This window comes from Oryctolagus cuniculus, chromosome X (assembly GCF_964237555.1).
Source record: "Oryctolagus cuniculus chromosome X, mOryCun1.1, whole genome shotgun sequence".
Lineage (NCBI taxonomy): Eukaryota > Metazoa > Chordata > Mammalia > Lagomorpha > Leporidae > Oryctolagus > Oryctolagus cuniculus.
The window spans coordinates 102,024,214-102,038,136 of record NC_091453.1 but is presented as its reverse complement, the minus strand read 5'-3'; the positions used below and the strand labels follow the sequence as shown (position 1 = coordinate 102,038,136).

The 13,923-nt window shown below is 42.4% G+C and overlaps 1 long non-coding RNA gene across 1 annotated transcript; it reads right to left on the bottom strand.

Annotated features, from left to right (window-relative positions):
- Positions 1-264: 264 nt before the first annotated feature.
- LOC138847506 (uncharacterized) lies at positions 265-12,742 on the bottom strand. Its single transcript, XR_011385345.1, has 3 exons — positions 12,524-12,742; positions 4,329-4,493; positions 265-422 (listed from the first exon to the last, which is right to left on the bottom strand). It is a non-coding gene; the product is annotated as an uncharacterized lncRNA (long non-coding RNA).
- Positions 12,743-13,923: the final 1,181 nt, after the last annotated feature.

Here is a 13,923-nt window from a genome sequence, read left to right as displayed (position 1 = left end):
ACCCAAAGAGCAAAATATTCCATACATCCTTCTCCAACAAATTTTATACTTTTCTGTGACCACGTTTGCACTATCACCTTGAGACAACTTTGGTAACCTCACAGTCAACAGCCAAATGGAGATTCAAATGAGAAAATCATGCTACCAAGCTGCACAAGCACCCCACCCTACCAGAAGCCAAAAACAGGCTTTATTGATGTGATGAACAGGCCACTGAATGTGAGCTCAGAGCCACAGAAGGCCCAGCCTCCACCTTACCTTAAGAGTGAAGGCAATGGAAATGGACTGTCTTCATCTGTTTCCTGTTTCTACATCAAGATACCTGACATCAGGCAATTTGGTTTATTTTGCTCAGAGCTCTGTAGGCCGGAGAAGTTCAAGGACAATGGTGCTGGCATCTAGTGAGGTCTTCTTGCTGCAACCTAACATGGCAGAAGGCATCACATAAGTAGTAGCATGGATGATAGTTCCAGTCTCTCTTCCTCTTCTTGTAAAGCCAGTGATGCCATCATGGGGTCCCCACCCTCAAGGCCTCATCTGATCCTAATTACCTCCCAAAGGCTCCACTTCCAAATACCATTAATAGATGGATTTTGGAATACATTTAACACATGAACTTTAGGAGAGACATATTCAAACCACAGCACTAGCATGGAGACGCTTCCATGCAAATTAGACCACCTGAACTTCAGTGCCAGAGAGTAAGCATGGAAGCTGCTGACTGTAAGCAAGGTAGCAAAAACGAAGTATACCTCTGCATACAAGTCCCATCCCCTTGAGCCGCAGCCAGTTACTTCCTACCAGATTCTGTCAACTTTTAGTTTGTGCTACTTAATACCTACAAAGTTGGCAAGCGCTGCAGAACACCTTGCATATGGGCTCAGTATACAATAGGAGAATTCAGAAGGGCACAGAAGAGGAGTGACTCAAAGGGCACATGAGGGAGCTTGACTGTCAAGATGAGGAGAAAAGAGATCCATAAAACAAGGAGCCCAGGGTACAGGGCATTAGACAATAAAAGAATAACTTATGTATTAAAGAGTTGGCAATATAAGAGAGGCAGGGGAAAAACAGAACTCATTTAATTCTGACAATAATAACCCTATGAGGTAGAAAACAGTAGTACTTTACAGCAAAGGAAACTGAAACTCAGAAAGCTTATACAACTTGCCAAGGAAACATACGTGGCTAGTGGCAAATGTGTCTGGACCCAAGAGGATGGGAATAAATGGAGAATGCATCCAGTAGGAACTAAGGCCCTAAAATTCGGAGGGCCTAGAAACCAGGTAGGATTTAGGTAAGAATTAAAATCCATTGCACAGAATGACAGAATGAAAGTAGAATCTTAGGACTGTAATTCCTAAGTAATATGCAGAATGAGCTGAAGGAGTTTTAAGGCTGGAATCAAGAAACTGTTACAGAATGCAGGCATGTAGTACTGCAGGGAAGCCTGAACCAGGCTAGAAGGAGCTAGAGTAGAAGACAGTGAAAACATCTCAGGGGGCAAAATGAAGAGCAGGTGAGGCAACTTTTAAAATCGAGCTAAAAGAGATGGAGAAGATTTTAAGAACTAGAGCCTGAAATACTCTGAGAATGCTGTTACTACAAGGGTACTTCAAAACGTTCCTGAGAAAAAACTGCAATCAGAATATAATGCACATTTTCCATGAACTTTTTGATGACCCCTCATATAAGATGAAAATGATGTTCCCAGGAAGTTTGGAGTAAATTGAGATTGAGTCATGGACAAAAAAAAAAAATCCAAGGAGAAATGCTGGGAGACAGCTGAAGCTCAGATGAGGTCAGAGCTGGAAACATCAGTCTCCACATAAAAGCTCTAGTGAAATCATGAATGCCGGTCAGTTACTGTGGCAGACATTGTGCTTTGCCTACTAAAAAGCTATTCATCATTTCGTCCTTGCTTATACAAGCCCAATTTTGTCCCATAGCAGACACTCACATTCCTGAGAGAGGCTGAAAGCTCTCCCCTCTCCAGTGGGACAAGTCAGTGGGGTTGTTTGGTCTAAACCAATAGTTCTCAATCTTGGCTGCAAGATCACCTGGCATGTTTTAAAAATGTTGATGCTCATGTCTCAACCATCAAGCATTCTGATGTAATTGCTCGAGGGTGTGCCTGGGCATGGGCTTTGAAAAGCCCTCTGGGTGATTCTCATGCATAGCCAAAGTTTAGATTCACTGGTCTAAGCCAAACATGGCAGTTACATTCCCCTTGTCAGTAACTGATTTAGGTAATCCTAGTTGATGGGTCGTGAAGGCAAGTTGGGTGGAAACTTCAAAGATAGAATTTTCTGACTCATAAAATTAAATGTAGTGCAAGCAATCTTTTTTCAGGTAAACATCATTTCTACATGTGACACCTTAAACTGGAATTGTCCTTCAATCCTGAAGCAATGTTAAAGATAACAGATGAAAAGATGGAAAATATATGGGTTCTTAATGAGGTCATTGAGCTCCTGAATTGACCAATTCTAGAATCTTTCTCTCTTCAGGTATATTATAAGAAATAATACTTGTCCTCATTGCTTAAGTCACTTTGAGTTTTCTGTTGCTTGTAGCTGAAAACATCCCAAATGGAAACACATATAAAGGCCCCTGCTACGGAATTCCATAAAATATGGCATATATATTTCATACTATTAAACTATTTCATTTTTGCCGATTTCCTGTCTGTCACCCTCCCCAGTTTGAGTTCTCAAAAGACAAGGATTTGGGGGTGGCCCTGTGGCGCAGCGGGTTAAAGCCCTGGCATAAAGTGCTGGAATCCCATATGGAAGCCAGTTCTAGTCCTGGTTGCTCCTCTTCCAATCCAGCTCTCTGCTATGGCCTGGAAAGCAGAAGATGGCCCAAGTGCTTGGACCCCTGCACCCACATGGGAGACCTGGAAGAAGCTCCTGGCTCCAGAGCGGTGCAGCTCTGGCCATTGCAGCCATCTGGGGAGTGAACCAGCAGATGGAAGACCTCTGTCTCCCTCTCTCTGTAATTCTGCGTCTTTCAAATAAATAAAATCTTTAAAAAAAAAGGACAAGGATTGTGCCTGACAGATTTCTGTATCCCTAGAGCACAAATAAGTCTCTAAACATAAATAAGCATGACAACATTTTTTAAAGCGCTTAATGGACAGATGAAAGAGTCCATAAGGAAAAGAGGAGTGTGTGAAGGACTGTGTCTTTAGGAGAATCCATAGTTAGAATGGGGAAAGAAGAACCAGGAAATAAAACAGAGGTGTGGCCAAAGAGCTAAAAGGAATGCTTATGTAAGGCTGGGTTAGGAGAAGTTAGGACAGTCAGTGTCAGCGGAGGTGAGAAAAACACAGTAATGAAAAGTCTATTGAGATATGGTAAGAAAGCGATCCCTGGGAACCTCTGCTGTATATTTGCCCAAGTAGACCCAAAGCCTCATGAATTATTTTTCTACAATCTAAGTTATTCATCCTCTATAATGGAATCCTTGGCATGATTGTTGCTTAAGCTGAAATTACCACTCTTAATCAGTGTAGTGTTTAATGGAATTTCAATAACCTCTGTCTGGTCTGCAGTTTAGTTTCTGGTGACATAGTCACCTTTGGAGACCCCACACTTAGTAATAGATTAAATCAAAGGCAAGAGTTATCATCTTCACCATCATCATGAAATAGTTAGATATCCTTAGAGGACACAAAAAGGGATCCATTGTCTCTGCAGGAAAGCCAACAGCTACAGTTGCCAGTTTCTGCAAACACAGCCTAGTACCTGTCACAAATATATTGTGTGGCATGAAAAGGTCACCTGCTCGCAACCTTACTTTCTTGCTCACAAGTCAACAGGGGGTTTCCCGGGGTGGTAACACTCTCATTTAAGGCATTCTAGAGCCCTAATTTCCATTTCAAGTGATAGGTTATCTCTACTTTCGTTTAAACAAGTAACTTTAGCCCACTGCCATGGAATTCTTGTGCATGATTTTCGTCTGAGAATGGTATGTTTCTGAGAAGGAGTCTTGGGGAAAATCCCCTTCTTTGGTGCATAAGCCCTTTCTCCTTCTCAAACCAAGAGCCTTCTCCACTGCTCAAATAGATTTTGTAGGTCATAAATACCCTTTGAGAATTCTGTGAGATTTGTAGAAGCCTGTTCTAACCTCTAAACTAGCTGAGAAATGTCAGAACTGCCCAAATATGATAAAGTTTGACCCTGGCATAATCATCAAAGACTACAATTGTATTGATATGTTTAATGCTATAATCCATTGCTTCCCATTGTTCCTTATGGAAGGAAATATCACAACCTGCCCGAAAATGTCCATATCCTAATCCCTGAAACCTCTAAACACCTTACCTTCCATAGCAGATGTGGTTAAGTTAAAGATCTTGAGGTAAGATTATGCTGGATCATTGAGGTGGGCCCAATGTAATCACGAGTCTTCATAAGAAGGAAGGAGTGTCCGAGTCCGAAGATGTGGTAACAGAGCAAGGGGGAGGGACATTTGAGATGTGTTGCTGGCTGTGAAGATGAAGAAAAGGGCTGTGACCCAAGAATGTGAGTGGTCCCTAGATGCTGGAAAGAGGGAGAAAATAGATTTTTTCCCTAGAGCCTCCAGAAGGAATGTAGTTAGCTGACACCCTAATTTCAGAACTTCAGAACTATAGAACTGCAAGATAACAAAAAAAAAAAACAAATTTATGTTTCTTTAAGCCACCAAGTTTGTACAAACCTCTTACATCAGCAACTAGAAACATTTTCCCTCATAACTAAATTTTTATTGTTAATTGACAACTGATAATTATATCCAAGTATATTTATGGGGTATAATGTGATATTTATGTATATGTAATCTACATATAAATATCAGAATCATCACATCAAGCTCATTAACATTTGATCACCTTATATATGTTCCTCATTTTTTTGTAGTGAAAACATTTACAATATGTATTTTTAGCAACTTTGAAATATACATTGACTGTGGTATACCAGGTTACACAATGGATCTTGACAACTTACTTCCTCTAACTTTAACTTTGTACTCTTTGGTCAACATCTTCCCGTTTTCCTTAGCCTCCCAGGCTTCTAGAAACCACAATTCTACTCTCTGCTTATGAGTTTGACTTTTTTAGATTCCACATATAAGTGAATTCATGTGGTATTTGTCTTCTCGTGCCTGTCTTATTTCACTAATCATAATTTAAAGTTTTTATTTATTGGATATACAGAGGTACAGAAAGAGTCCCAGTATGCTGCTGTACTCCCCAAATACCCACAGTAGTCAGGTCCAGGCCAACCTAAAGCCAGAAGCCAGGAACTCAATGTGGGTCTCTCACAAGCTGGCAGGAATCCAAGTACTTGAGTCATTACCTGCTACCAGGGTGCACACTAGCAGCAATCTGGAGTGAGGACTGGAAGTGGGCATCAAATGCAGGCACCTCGATGTGGGATGCAGGTGGCCTATCCAGCAGATTAACCACTAGGCTAAACACTCACCTTGTTTTGAAGAAATCAGCATCTGAAAGAGTTATCAGTACCCCCATGTTCACTGCAGCACAATTCGCAATGGCTAAGCTATGGAATCAACCCAGATGTCCATCAACTGTTGACTACATAAAGAAATTATGGTATATATGCAGTATGGAATACTACTCAGCTATAAAAAATGAAATCCTATCTTTTGCAACAAGATAGACACAACTGGAAACCATTATACTTAGTGAAATAAGCCAGTCCCCAAAAAGACAGATATCATAGGTTTTCCCTGATCGGAGGTAACTAATAGAGTACCTGAAATGTAATGTATTGGAGTGAAAAGGACATTGAGATTCAATGATTGTTCACAGCCCTTGTCTCTTATGTTGAGGAACAGTGTGCTCTTCTTCATACTATCTGCTGAACTCTTCTACTTAGTGTAGGGTTAACTTTACAATCATTAAGTAAAATGAAAATAGATCTTTGTAAAAATTGAGTGGGAATAGGAGAGGGAGGAGGAAGAAGGGTTGGAGTGTGGGCAGGAGGGAGGGTAGAATGGGAAGTACCACTGTGTTCCTAAATCTATATATATGAAATACATGAAACTTGCATAACTTAAATAAAATTCAAAAAAAAAACTTTTGAAGAATACAAGTGATCAAATAAATTTGCCATCTTTAGCCTATTTTTGGAAATTCTCAACACACATTGGTTCTATAAAGGATCTCAGAAATCCTGTGGGAAAGCAATCTATAACTCCATGTCAACCATGGAGAAAATATTTTTGACTGCAAAACATCAATTATCATTCTGCAGAACAGTGTTCCTTTTTCAGAATACTGGTTTGATGTAACACTGTTAATAGCTCATTGCATGGTAATTTGAAGCTGAAGATGGACATAGTAACCAAAGGAGAAAAGTTAGTGTTGAGATCTAGAAAAGGAGTCAAAGAACAAGAAATTTTCAATGTGTAGCACAACTGAGCTCATTCTCACATACAAATATGAGTACTTAGTCCCTGCCTGCTCTCCAATTCCTAGGGTAGGACTCTCACAGATGAACTGCAGATGCTATTAAGATATCTAAGGAGTTCTGCTAGTCTTCACTCCTTGCTCACTCCACAACCATTTGCGATCATTTAGCTTTCCTTTCAGGTCTGGCCTGACATTACAATTCCAGTATGATTAACAGTTATCTGTAGCTCTGAAAATGCAGAAATCCAAATTCTGGCTCGGTATCTCTATCCCTTGTGATTTAGATTTAGTTAGCATGAGTCCATGCATGGGAGATCACTGAGCTTTCAGGGTCTCCAACAAAAAAAATATTTCTGGGCCTGTTATCTATGAGGTCTTGCCCGAGTTGCCAAATTTTTTAAATGATGCCTCCATCCAACCCACCTCACTCTTCTAATTGCCATGTCCCTCATGGGGCAATGTCCTTATCAATAACATCTCTGCCACCATGTCTAGAAAATCTTCCTTGAAAGTACTTTCACCTAGCCAAGTTCACCTGCAGGATGAGGTCTAGCAATAGACATGAGCAGAAAAGAGCTACAAGAGCAGTGAACACAGAGTTGCTTGGACAGATATGAGGAACTTCCCTTTGAACAATGAAATCACTGTAAATGAATCTACACACCCATCTCCTGTTCCAACAGGGGGAGAGAGGCAGAAAGGAAATGACAAATAGAACCATGTATCACTTCTGATCACTTGGTAGAAAACAGGTAGAATGCTGTATTAGGTGTTGTGGACAGCTATTGTCCTCCCAATACCTCCTTTTCAAGGACTTCTCCCACCCCTTCTCTATCCATGTGGTATCAGTGGGAGCTGTGCATTCATACAACGTGATTCTCATTTCTCTGCTCATGCTTTTGAATGAGTATTTTCCTCTTTCAAGTTGCACTGGATAAGCAAAAGTTAATTTCTAAGAGACTGAGTCCAGGGCTGAACACCTAATCCCAAAAAAATCTCTTCCCAGGAGATTTTTAAATTAAGAGATCAGTTTGTCTTTGAGAAGACAAATTCCACATGATCTAACTTATAAGTGGCATCTAAAAGATAAAAACTCATACAAGTAGAGAGTAGAATGGGGATTACCAGAGGGTAGGAGTTGGGAGAAATAGGCAGATTCTGGTGAAAGGATGGGAAATTTCAGTCACACAGGAGGAGTAAGTTCAAAGGATGTGTTAAACAACATGGGGACTAGATTTGATCAAAGTGCATTGTAGGGGCTGGCATTATGGTGCAGCAGGTAAAGCCACCACCAGTGATGCCAGCATCCTATATGGACACCAATTTAAGCCCTGGCTGTTCCACTTCCAATCCAGTTCCCTGCTAAGGTGCCTGGGAAAGCAAACGGAAGAGGGCCCAACTGCTTGGGCTCTTGCACCCACATAGAAGATCTCAAAGAAGCTTCCGACTCCTGGCTTTGGCCTGGCCCAGCCCTGGCCATCTGGAGAGTGAAGCAGTGGATGGAAGATCTTCTCTCCTTCACTCTCCCTTTCAAATAAATAAATCTTTTTTTTTAAAGTACATCATATGCCTGAAAATTTTTAATATATCTTAAGTGTTGTTATCACAAATATGAGGTAATACATAATTTTAATTAGCTTGATTTAACCATTCTACAACATATTCATATTTCAAAATATGTTGTACATAAGATAATTTTTGTCAATTTCAAAATAGTAAAAAATGAAACTTACTATAAAGTTACTGTAAAAACCAAATCAGTTTCTGTCTTGTCAGATCCATAAAGTCTAAAACTTGGGTGGTGTTGGCCACTATGTTTTCCTCAATATGTACTAGAAAGACAAAGCTGATGAAAAGTAAGAAGGAAACATAGGTACAAGGGGATGTAGGAGCAAGTGGCATAGAGAGAATGCAGACTGCACTTATTCCATGGTCAGGCACTTGGGATTAGTGAGACACCCTTGAATCCTTACATTAAAACAATTCCATCTGTTAAAGTGGGATAACTGGTCTACTTTGTATAGCCGATTTAAAATAATCTATAGATGTATAAAGCCATTAGAACCCTACCTGGCACATGCTAAAGATTTATTTAATAGTTTGTTTTCTGTCACTTGCAACCAAAAATGTCCTAATGGGATTCAAAGCACGTACCCAGGCTCAGTGGGAATAAGGCTGTGATCAAATAACAACATCTGCCATCAGCATAAAAAGAGGAAGCAGCACTACATACACAATGGCACTTTGAAAAATGCAGATTGTGAAAAATCATGCATGGATTTCAAAGTTTTGGACCAATATAAACTTATCACACAATTCCATTTTTCTACAAAGTTTTTGAAGTACTCTCAAGGGCCACATGTAATAACCACATTGCATTTCACCAATTTGAAATACAAATTGTAACATTTCTTTTAATGCTTTAATTCTTATGACTGATTTTTTTCATGCCCATATTGACAGGAAATTCAGCTTGTATCCTGGGGTCCCATAGAACCCAGGGTATCAGATACACTCCCCGACAGCACTACAGAGTCTTGGTCCCTGGGCTAGGTATACAGGAACTCTGAGGCATGACTGGTCAAGATAAATGTTTCAAGATAAAGTAGGTCTGGGGGCTGGCATTTGGCAGAGCCGCTAGGACACCCATGTCCCATACTGGAGTGTTCGGGTTTGAGCACCAGTTTCTCGTCTACTGCCAGCCTCCTGCTAATGCTCACTCTGGGAGGCAGCAGGTGATGCTTAAGTACTTGCATTTCTGCCACCCACGTGGGAGATCTGGACTGAGTTCTGGGCTGCTGGCTTCAGCCTGGCCCAGCCTTGGCTCTTGCCGCCATTTGGGGAGTGAACCAGATGAAAAATGTCTCTGCCTGTCCAATAAAAAATACAGAAAGTAGGCCTGGGGCCTTCTAGCTCCTTCACACACAGCATTTGTGCTTCTGGCTTCAACCTGCCCCCCGGAAGGGCTGTACTGAAGCAGATTCTGGTCTCAGTAGCTTCAGAGAGTTGCCAGAAATGACCTTGAATCCTTCTGGCACCTTAGGACTCTCTGAGCAGGAGCCAACTACTCAGTCCTGTCTCTTACATCAGGAGTTTTATTGCCCTTGCCTGACCCCTAGAGTTGACTAGAATGCCCTTAGTCCATCCCAACAGGTTACAACTTTGAACCACCAACAGAAATTCAGTCAAATTCCAGATCTCAAACTTAGCTTCAAAGGGAAACCCTGGTACACCTTATGCAATTTTCTCATACCAAAATCTCACCCCATGTCAATGGGAATGTAGTGTCTTATATTTAAGTAATTAAAGAGTCATTATGGTGGCAGGCCCAAAACAAAGAAAGCCTTAAAGGGAATCAATATCTTCATTAAAAATTGCCAGGAACCTCCAAATGGTTGGTTCCTGCTGAGAAAGGAAGAATCCTTCTTCACCAATACCTACAACACGTAGATTTGCCATCCCCGGGATGAATAATAAAGATACTAGCATTTAAAGAGGAAGTAAGGGATGAGAGAGTTAAAGTTGATGGAGGTAAAAAGAAGTCTGGAAGTAACAAATGCAAGCGACAGCTCTGATTATTGTCAGGGGAACACAGTCAGGAGAGATCCAGCTGGGAGGGAGCAGAGGTGAGCATTAACGTACACCTTGAGGGAGCATTGCCAGGGGACCCACACATCCAGCTCAAAGAGGGCTACAAAGCTCTCTGCCTGCTTGTTATCAATTCAGCAGCCTGAGCTTCCACCCCACCAGATCCATTTATTGAGCTTGTATTCGAGCAGTGCTTTCCAAAGTGTGTTCCCGGGACCAGCAGCCCCATCACCTGGGACCTTGTTAGAAATGCAAATTGTCAGGCACCACCCCAGACCTGCTGAATCAGAAAGTCTGGGGGTGGAGCTTAGTCAGGGTCTTAATCGCCTCCAGGTGATTCTGATTGCACACGCAAGCAGGAGAGCCACTGGCCCAGATTTATTTTAACCATGAAGCTCTATTCTTTGTGCCCGAGTGGGGTTAGGGTTGCCAGATAAAACGCAGACTACCTAGTTAAAATTGAATTTTGGGAATGTAGTTACCTTAGAAAGCATTTGTTACATATTTGAATTTCAAATTTAACTGGACATTCTGTGTGTTTTGCTGGCTAAATCTGGCAACCCTAGGTGGCAGGACTCCAGAGCCCACAATGATGGCACACGCCCAGCCCTCAAGGGATCCCCCAGATCAGCCAGGTGTGCAAAGCTTTGACATCAATCAGACGCCGAACAGTTGCAAAGAGCATGTAAACGAGAGTGTAAAATGTAGATCATAGGAGCACCTTGAACTCTAAGCAATTCTAAGCAAGCACAGAGCACCAGTCTTTCCAGTAAAGACCTTAGGATTTGTGTTTACAGTTCAGACTCAAGGGTTCCCAGCTGCTGTTGTTTCTAACAGTGCTACTTGTATGGTTTTTGCTCTGTGACCAAACTCCTGACTTGCACCCTTAAGGCGCCTTTGTGAGAATTAGAAACGGGTGCCCTTTCTTTAGGTTGGATGCCGAGCTGCAAGTGGGTGCACAGCTTGGAGCTTAGATCCCGGGCTGGAGTGCCGCCCCCACCCACCCCCCTCAGCGGGGTGCAAGATGCACAACCCTTTGTGGCAGCTCTAAGCTGACTGCCCTTTGTGACAGCTCTGCTCTTTGCCAGCTACTTGGACCCACTCCAATTGCTTACACTCGGTCTGCTTTGTTTCAGGGTCCTGGTCATCAGTGAGAGGGGCCCTGCCCCCCCCCCAAGGCTTGGTTTTCTAAAGCCATGTTTGTCAAAAGCATCCGTGTGCAAATTCCTTTGTTCATAATGGTGGCATTCAAGTTGAATTGCGCATGAAATTGTCTTGCTAAAGAAGCGGCTTTCTCCACATAAAAGGGGGCAAGAGAAATTGAAGGATCTGATTAGTTAATAAGAATTCTGAGTAGTGAAATTCCAAATTAGCATAAAACAATTTCTTGTTCAGAGCACGTGCAGCACCAGAGCAAAAGAACCCCCCCCCCCACTTTTTGGTTAAAGCATTTAGTTCTAAAATAGTATAATCACAATAAGACATTCCAATGTGTGAATTATAGGATATTAAGTCATGACTAATTGCATTGATTTGCATTCAGGGTTTTTTAACATCTGTGTGGTAATTATCCTAATCCAATTTGTTATGCAGAATACAATCAATGTTATGTATGTTAGTGTTTAGGGCCCCGACACAATTTCTTGTAATAAAAGGGGATGAAATACAAAGGTAGCTCAGGTGGAAAGACAAGCACATCTTTTATAGATATCAAGCTCCCTTTCTCAATCTCCAAAATTAGCTGGGGGAGGGGGCAGCAGAGATCAAGCAAATTTAATTAGCATTTTAAAAGGAGGCCCAAGAAAAGAGCGAAAGAGCGGTGGAGCAAAAGCGCTCGTGAGAACAAGTGAGAGCAAGCCGTATTAAACCCTCAGGAAGAAATTTTTTTTCCTAACAGGCTGTGGCTTTCAGAAGCTGCCAGAATAATGTCCTGACCTCGCCCGATAATGAGCCAATGAGACTCTGTTCTGCTGACAGAGTGCTATTTCAGTAAGGGCTGCATCTTACCTGGGAGTCAAGGTTTAGCTGCTAGACCTTTCGGTTTGCGGTTCCTTTAGGAAAAAGATAGAACTCTGCCTACTATCTCTCACTCTCAGACAGTCCTAGGAATCTGGGACACAGCCAGTCTCCGAGTCAACCTCAGGCATCAACAAAGGAAGCTGCTCTATCTGTGACATGTGTGGCATAGTAGATACCCCCGCCCCACCTCTGGACACACACACACACACACACACAATCTGTTGCTCCTCTTCCACATCTGGTTTGTCTATCTTGGAGCATCTACTCCTTTAACTTCTGGATTTGTCTCTTTTTAAAAACACCAACCAGTCTGCCTCATCAACCACGCAAACCTTAGTGAGCCATAGTTAGCCTGCTTCTTTCAGGAGAGCAGATTTTAATTCTAACAAGCACAGAGAAGGCAAGGGTTCCAGAAGTCTGAGAAGCAACAGAAAAAAAGAGAAAAAAAGGGCCTGAGAAGCAAAGGTGACTGATATTGTAGATAATACTCACTTGCTTTGCCATTTTTATGAAGACATAAATCCTGGAGCCTTCCAAAGGCAGAAGGAACCTGTCGTCGAACAAAGAAACTAGTTGGAGGTGTTGCTGTTGAACTCCAGGCCTGGGTCTGCTCCCCTGACAACATGCAGAAAGCCAATCACCAACATCAGGTGGTGAAAGAAAGTAGGTGTTTACTGCAAAGTGCAGAGCAAGGCGCTGGGCAGCTATTGCTTCATCCACAGACTCTCTGAGGAGTTAGGGGTGAAGGTTTTTATAGACAAACTAGAGCCGCGAGGTGCATGATCAGCTCGTGTCCAAGTTCCCGGTTGGTCAGTGGTGCTCGTGGCCTACCTTTGATTGGTTGGTGATGCCAACCAATTTATTTATGATGCTATGCTCCTTAGGGAATTAAGGTGGGCTCTGGCTGGGGGGGGGGGGTTACATGTAAGCGATAGTTACCTTCTGCCCCTGACCTGGCGTTTCCCTTCCTGGACCTGGAATTCCTCTACACAAACCCATCCAAACAATATTGGCCAACAAGGTTTTATGTATTGGAGAAGCAAATGGCTCCTTGAGTCTGGTGATTAGAACCTTGTCAGGCCAGCTGAATTCCTTCAATCCAGTGACTTCCTTTTGGTAAAGGACAGGCAAGGACACCTTGGGTTAAGGGAGACAGACAAGAGGCTGGGTCCTTCCTTTACATTAAAGGGGTTTGGTCTCAAACCCATGTCTGTGGGAAAAAAGAGCAAATGTGGGATCCTCTCCAGCCTCCTCTACATCTCCGTACCCCTTTTTGTCCCCTCCCCAACAGCCACTTCTCACTCCCTGTTGTTCTCTAGCTCAGTCGGTACTGTAAACCTAGGAGTCCCAACCCTGACTGAGAGGGAAACCCTAGGAGATCATGTTAAACATAATTATATCAGCATCGCCTCATTAATTTGGATTTAGCAGGCATGGGCTGGGACCCAGGCACAAGTGTTTTTAAAGCTGCTGCCCAGGTGATTTTAAGGGGGCAGCTCTACTGGATAAATACTGGCATCAGCTTTCATCTCCCACCAGGTGAGCCTGCCTGCAAGTGAGGTAGGCAAGTGGGGGTTTCTACAGTGTGGCAAATGTCAAGCATAATGAGCAACACTATACCCAGCAGACTAGGCCTGACAAAGGCTCCCTCACTGACCAAAATTGAGTCAGGCTCCTCTAAGCCCTCTTTTAAACCAGGCTTCATCCTCAGTTCTGCTAAATCAGTAAATTAAATAAATACCCAACTCTTGGTACCTGATCAAACTTCTCATCCTCCTACTCTTGATGTCTAACTCCTAGACCTGCCTTTAGCAAGAGCCTGCCTCCCTTTGATGTGTAATCAAGATTTTCTTGGTTATTTTTCCATCTGCTGACACCCTCTCCCCCTCTGT